Raw genomic sequence first — 6,933 nt, forward strand, 5'->3', positions numbered from 1 at the left:
TTCCTTCCAGTTCTCTGCAGCCAATGACTGGAACGATTTGCAAAAATCGCTGAAGCTGGAGACTTATATTTCCCTCACTAACTTTAAACATCAGCTATCCGAGCAGCTAACCGATCGCTGCAGCTGTACATAGCCCATCTGTAAATAGCCCATTCAATCTACCTACCTCATCCCCATATTGTTTTTATTTACTTTTCTGCTCTTTAGCGCACCAGTATTTCTACTTGCACATCATCATCTGCATATCTATCACTCCAGTGTTAATTTATTGCCTTACCTCCTCACACCATTTGCACACACTGTATATAGACTTTCTTTTTTTTTAACTGTACATTTGTTTATTCCATGTGTAACTCTGTATTGTTGTTTGTGTCGCACTGCTTTGCTTTATCTTTGCCAGGTCGCAGTTGTAAATGAGAACTTGTTCTCAACTGGCCTACCTGGTTAAATAAAGGTGAAATAAAAAAATGTTAACAAATTATTGAGAATTGAGAGACTGGGTGTAGTAGTGAGATTCTGCTGGGTCCCAGACCATTAAGGTGTGGAAGGTAATGAAAATGTGGACCAGTTAGCCAAAAGAGCTTAGATTTAATTGATATTAATGTTCCACTGGGTAGAGGTGAGGCCAAATGTAAGATCAGAGCCTTTTTGACAGATGTGTGGCAGAAGACATGGGACTCTGAGCACACGGGATGGCATTTATATGCCCTCCAAAAAAAGGTTGGTGGACCAAGATTCAAAGGTCAGTTAGTAGGGCTCTTTTTAGTTCCTCAGAAGCATTGAGTTAGGTGGGAGGATTTAGAAATGTGGAGCTTATGTTGTAAACAGTGATGACCTCACACTCCAGCACAGTAGGTGGCGTCATACACCTTTTAACATTTGGTTGCAGACTGCCATTATATCATAGAAGAAGAAGAAGAAGAAGAAGAAGAAGAAGAAGAATCATCATCATCATCATCGTCATCAGAGGAACGTGAAGGAACCTCCCTCCAACCGTGCTTGCACCAATCCAATGCTTCCTACAGTGCCCGAGGGGGACTGAACAAGTGCACACTTCGGGAGAGATGAAACGGTGGGAGCTCATTGGAAATATTTATTTGTATAAAGTGACAGTTATAGATAGCCGCTGTAGATTTTTCTATAGAGAAAACTGGGACCACTTGATTCTCAGGAGCATCAGTAAAAATGATACAAAGTGAGTACAAATCAATTGAAAAATAAATACTTAATGTCCTTACATGTAGATATTACTCGCCCAGATCTGCTAGGGCGAGTAAAATGGTCAGAGTGAGGTGTTCTCTCATTTGTGTCTGGAAGTAGCTAGCAACTGGCCAACTTTAGACAGTTAGCTTGGGTGCTTGACTGCCGTTGTGAAGTCAGAACGCTCGGATCAACCCTTCTCCTCGACCGGAGCGTCCGGTGCCCTCTGAACGCTCAGAGAGCAAAACGCTCTTAATTTACGAATGATCTAGAGTGCACTCTGACACACTGGAGGCAATTTACGAACGTACCCTTAGCTATGACCAGAGTTGTGCATTTGTAAATTGCCTCCAGTGTGTCAGAGTGCGCTCTGGGTTGTTCGTCGGTTGTGTTCCCTAAATCTAATCTGGAGTGCCAGAGTGCGCTCTGGGTTGTTCGTACATTCAGAGCGTTGTCAGATTGTCCATTAGTAAATTCAGAGTGTTTCTGTGCTTCTACATCCACATTGCTTGCTCTTGGGGTTTGGGGCTGGGTTTCTGTATAAGCACTTTGTGACATCTGCTGATGTAACAAGGGCTTTATAAATACATTTGATTGCTTTGATTGGTTTCGCTCTCGTAGCGTTCACATGTTCCAGAAGCCATTTCTGGGCAAAAAATGCATTTTGATTTAAAACAAAATTACATTCAAATGCCTCTCGTGTGAAGTGACATACGGTTAGTTTCCTGAATCGAGTCACACATGTACTTAAGCTTTTATGTACCAAATACAAATCTAAAGTTCAATGAGTTTCCATTATTTATAAACACATCAACATTAATTTGGATGCTACCATGATTAAGGATAGTCCTGAATTAATCGTGAATAATGATGAGTGAGAAAGTTAGACACACAAATACACTACCTGACCAAATGTTTGTGGACACCTGCTCATTCAACATTTCATTCCAAAAATCATGGGCCTTACTATGGAGTCGCCCCCCCTTTGCTGCTATAACAGCCTCCACTTTCCTGGGAAGGCTTTCCTCTAGATGTTGGAACATTTGTTGTGGGGACTTGCTTCCATTCAGCCACAAGAGCGTTAGTGAGGTCTGGCACTGATGTTGGGCAATTAGGCCTGGCTCACAGACGGCGTTCCAATTCATCTCAAAGTTGTTTGATGGGGCTGAGGTCAGGGCTCTGAGCAGGCCAGTCAAGTTCTTCCACACTAATCTTGACAAAGCATTTCTATTTGGACCTCGCTTTGTGCACGGGGGCATTGTCATGGAAAGGGCCTTCCCTAAACTGTTGCCACAAAGTTTGAAGCACAGAAACTGTCTTGAATGTCATTGTATGCTGTAGCGTTAAGATTTCCCTTCACTGGAACTAAGGGGCCTAGCCCGAACCATGAAAAACAGCCCCAGGCCACTATTCCTGCTCCACCAAACTTTACAGTTGGCACTATGCATTTGGCAAGTAGCGTTCTCCTGGCATCCACCAAACCCAGATTTGTCCGTCGGACTGGCAGATGGTGAAGCGTGATTCGTCACTCCAGAGAACGCATTTCCACTGCCCCACTGAGTCCAATGGCAGTCCGACTGACTGTGACGTTTCTATTGGCCACAAAATAATCAGAAACTTTTGTGACTACATTAATACACATATAAGAGAATTTTTCCCCAATACTTTTGGTCCCCTAAAATGGTGTGACTATGTACAAAAAGTGCTGTAATTTCTAAACGGTTGACCTGATATGGATGAAAATGACCTGATATGGATGAAAATGACCTGATATGGATGAAAATATCCTCAAACTAAAGCTGACAGTCAGCACTTTGTCCTCACTGTTTTATTTCAAGTGCTGGATTAAAGAGCCCCCCACAAAGAAATGATCAGTCTATAATTTTAATGGTAGGTTTATTTGAACAATGAGAGACAGAATAACAACAAAAAAATCCAGAAAACGCATGTCAAAAATGTTATAAATTGATTTGCATTTATTATTTAACGTTTATTTAACTAGGCAAGTCAGTTAAGAACAAATTCTTATTTACAAGGACGGCCTACACCGGCCAAACCCAGACGACGCTGGGCCAATTGTGCGCCGCCCTATGGGACTCCCAATCACGGCCGGTTGTGATACAGCCTGGATCATGTCCAATCAATTGAATTTACCACAGGTGGACTCCAATCAAGTTGTAGAAACATCTCAAGGATGATCAATGGAAACAGGATGCACCTGAGCTCAATTTCGAGTCTTATAGCAAAGGGTCTGAATACTTACGGAAATACAATTTCTAAAAACCTGTTTTCGCTTTGTCACTATGGGGTATTGTGTGTAGATTGATGAGATAAAAAAACCCTGATTTAATCAATTTTAGAATAAGGCTGTAACGTAACAAAATGTGGAAAAAGTCAAGGGGTTTGAATACTTTCCGAATGCATTGTATATGGCTCTGGCTATGTGAAACAAGTGTTGGACGTGCCTCACATGACTAAGCATTTAAGAAATTTTTACGCCTAACTGGTTCCAACGGCCCCAGGGGCATGCGTGGGTTAGGTGTTGAATGTCATAAGACAGGACAGCATGTTCAGGATGTTGCTTGTCTCAAGAAAATAATCATAAAAAAACTCAAAGTTAAAGTTTCTTGTTATTTTCATATTGAAATATGTGTAAAAATCTATATTCCCTGTGGTGAATCTGTAGATCTCCCTGTACATGTAAAGTGAGGCCTTTTGGGCAGCACTCGGCTTCAGTATGCTGTTCATTCAGAGAGTAACCAGGTTTCCATCCAACCTTTTTTATGTGAGTAAAGGCAGGCACAATGTAAACAGAAACATTTTCAGTAAACTTTCCTAATTTCGACAACCAAATATGCTAGAAAGCTGTTGTGGTCTATTCCGTGCCTGCACTCATTAAAAGCATTAAAATATTATGAAAATCCTGAACACCTAATAAGGCTATCAATCAATGTTGTTTTTGTTCTCCTGCTCTTGATTTAGGGAATCAAATATCTTCAAATAATATTTTTGCAGGAATCTCCTTTGTTTTATAGATGTGTGGATACCCTAGTTCAATAAGACATTATACCATCTCATTGTTGAATAGTCGTTTCTGATTGGCTTGAAGAGCATTCTAGTCAGCTGTACAACTGAATGCATTCAACTGAAATGTGTCTTCCACTTTAACCCAACTTTCAGTTACTGGCCCAACCTCCTACCCACCAGGCTACCTGGCTGTGTGTGTGTGTGTGTGTGTGTCTATCTGCATTACATTGTATTGCATTATAATTACTATAAAATATAGTTACAGTACTTCTTATTTAGCAGAAATTACTTTTCCTTCATCTCATATTGTTGGTGGTTAATGACAGTTTTTTTTTATTCTTCTTCTCCAGAACGTGAACACTTGCTACTTGCTTTAGTAATGGCTGGGGGAATGGTTCTCTGCTGGTAATGACATTTTAGAAGCTGTAGCCTACATTGGAACCTTTTGAGTTTTTATTGTCATCACTATTGTTGTTTCATTTTTTTATTCTCCTCATCAAAGGCTTGCTCTTCGTCACGATGCGACATCTGTCTCTCTCAAGTAAGAAAACATGTATTACAATGCTGGGTGGAAGCTGTTCTGTAAGGTGTGGCTAAAGCTGGGCTGAAAGCTGTGGCTGTAAGGTGTGGCTGAAAGCTGTGCTGTAAGGTGTGGCTAAAGCTGGGTGAAATGCTGTGCTGTAAGGTGTGGCTAAAGCTGGGTGAATGCTGTGCTGTAAGGTGTGGCTAAAGCTGGGTGAATGCTGTGCTGTAAGGTGTGGCTAAAGCTGGGTGAATGCTGTGCTGTAAGGTGTGGCTAAAGCTGGGTGAAAGCTGTGCTGTAAGGTGTGGCTAAAGCTGTGCTGTAAGGTGTGGCTAAAGCTGGATGAAAGCTGTGCTGTAAGGTGTGGCTAAAGCTGTTCTGTAAGGTGTGGCTAAAGCTGGGTGAATGCTGTGCTGTAAGGTGTGGCTAAAGCTGGGTGAAAGCTGTGCTGTAAGGTGTGGCTAAAGCTGGGTGAAAGCTGTGCTGTAAGGTGTGGCTAAAGCTGGGTGAATGCTGTGCTGTAAGGTGTGGCTAAAGTTGGATGAAAGCTGTGCTGTAAGGTGTGACTGAAGCTGTGCTGTAAGGTCTGGCTAATGCTGGGTAAAAGCTGTGCTGTAAGGTCTGGCTAATGCTGGGTGAAAGCTGTGCTGTAAGGTGTGGCTAAAGCTGTGCTGTAAGGTGTGGCTAATGCTGGGTGAAAGCTGTGCTGTAAGGTGTGGCTAATGCTGGGTAAAAGCTGTGCTGTAAGGTGTGGCTAAAGATCTGCAAATTTGTTGGATGCATTAGCTGTTTGTTTTAATTGTGTTTCAGATTATTTTGTGCCCAATACAAATGAATGGTAAATAATGTGCTGTGTCATTCTGGACTCACTTTTATTGTAAATAATTTATTGTAAATTAATGTGGATGCTACCAGCAAATGCATCCAACACATTTGTGGAGTCACAAGCTTGATGCAATCATTGCGTGCTGTGAATATTGGACCAAATACATAACTTTATATTGCTTTAATACACTTAAGTGAATTTGTCCCAATTTTTTTTGCTCCCCTAAAATGGGGGGGATTATGTACAAAAAGTGCTGTAGTTTCTAAATGGTTCACTCAATATGGATGAATTTAAAGCTAGACAGTCTGCACTTTAACCTCACAGTCATTGTCTAATTTCAAATCCAAAGTCTTGAAGTATAGAGCCAAAGGAAGAAAACATGCTGCACTGTCCCAGTAATTACGGAGGGCACTGTAAACCCAGTAGATAATACCAGGGTTACTGACCTTCAGTGCCTTCGGAAAGTATTCAGACCCCATTACTTTTTCCACATTTCGTTGCGTTACAGCCTTATTCTAAAATGTATGTAAAAGAAAATCCTCAGCTAGCTACACACAATACTCCATAATCACAAAGCGAAAACAGGTGTTTAGAATTTTTTGCAAATGTATTAACTAATAAAAAACAGAAATACCTTATTTACATAAGTATTCAGATCCTTTACTATGAGACACGAAATTGAGCTCAGATGCCTGTTTCCATTGATCATCATTGAGATGTTTCTACAACTTGATTGGTGTACACCTGTGATAAATTCAATAGATTGGAAATGATTATGGAAAAGGCACACATCTGTCTATATAAAGTCCCATCGTTTACAGTGCATGTCAGAGCAAAAACCAAGCCATGAGGTCGAAGGAATTGTCCGTAGAGCTCCGAGACAGGATTGTGTCGAGGTACAGATCTGGGGAAGGGTACCAAAAAATGTCTGCAGCATTGAAGGTCCCAAAGAACACAGTGCCCTCCATCATTCTGAAATGGAAGATGTTGGGAACCACCAAGACTCTTCCTAGAGCTGGCCGCCCGGCCAAACTGAGCAATCGGGGGAGAAAGGCCTTGGTCAGGGAGGTTACTCTGACAGACCCCTAGAGTCTTTCAGAGTTCTCCTTCTGGAGAACCTTCCAGAAGGACAACCATCTCTGCAGCACTCCACCAATCAGGCCTTTATGGCCAGACGGATGTCACTCCTCAGTAAAAGGCACATAACAGGCACCTAAAGACTCTCAGACCATGAGAAACAAGATTCTCTGGTCTGATGAAACCAAGATTGAACTCTTTGGCCTGAATGCCAAGTGTCATGTCTGGAGGAAACCTGGCACCATCCCTACGGTGAAGCCTGGTGGTAGCAGGATCATGC

The 6,933-nt window shown here is 41.8% G+C and overlaps 1 protein-coding gene across 1 annotated transcript in view; it reads left to right on the forward strand.

Moving 5' to 3' along the window:
* The first annotated feature begins 4,756 nt into the window (after nt 1–4,756).
* LOC106593431 (globoside alpha-1,3-N-acetylgalactosaminyltransferase 1) overlaps nt 4,757–6,933 on the forward strand; it is an 83,632-nt gene continuing 81,455 nt past the window's right edge. Inside the window, exon 1 of the mRNA XM_082958298.1 lies at nt 4,757–4,768. The gene's annotated coding sequence lies outside the window, so the exon portion shown is untranslated. The remainder of the gene's footprint in view (nt 4,769–6,933) is intronic.

The sequence above is a fragment of the Salmo salar genome, chromosome 11, assembly GCF_965601325.2.
Source record: "Salmo salar chromosome 11, fSalSal1, whole genome shotgun sequence".
NCBI lineage: Eukaryota > Metazoa > Chordata > Actinopteri > Salmoniformes > Salmonidae > Salmo > Salmo salar.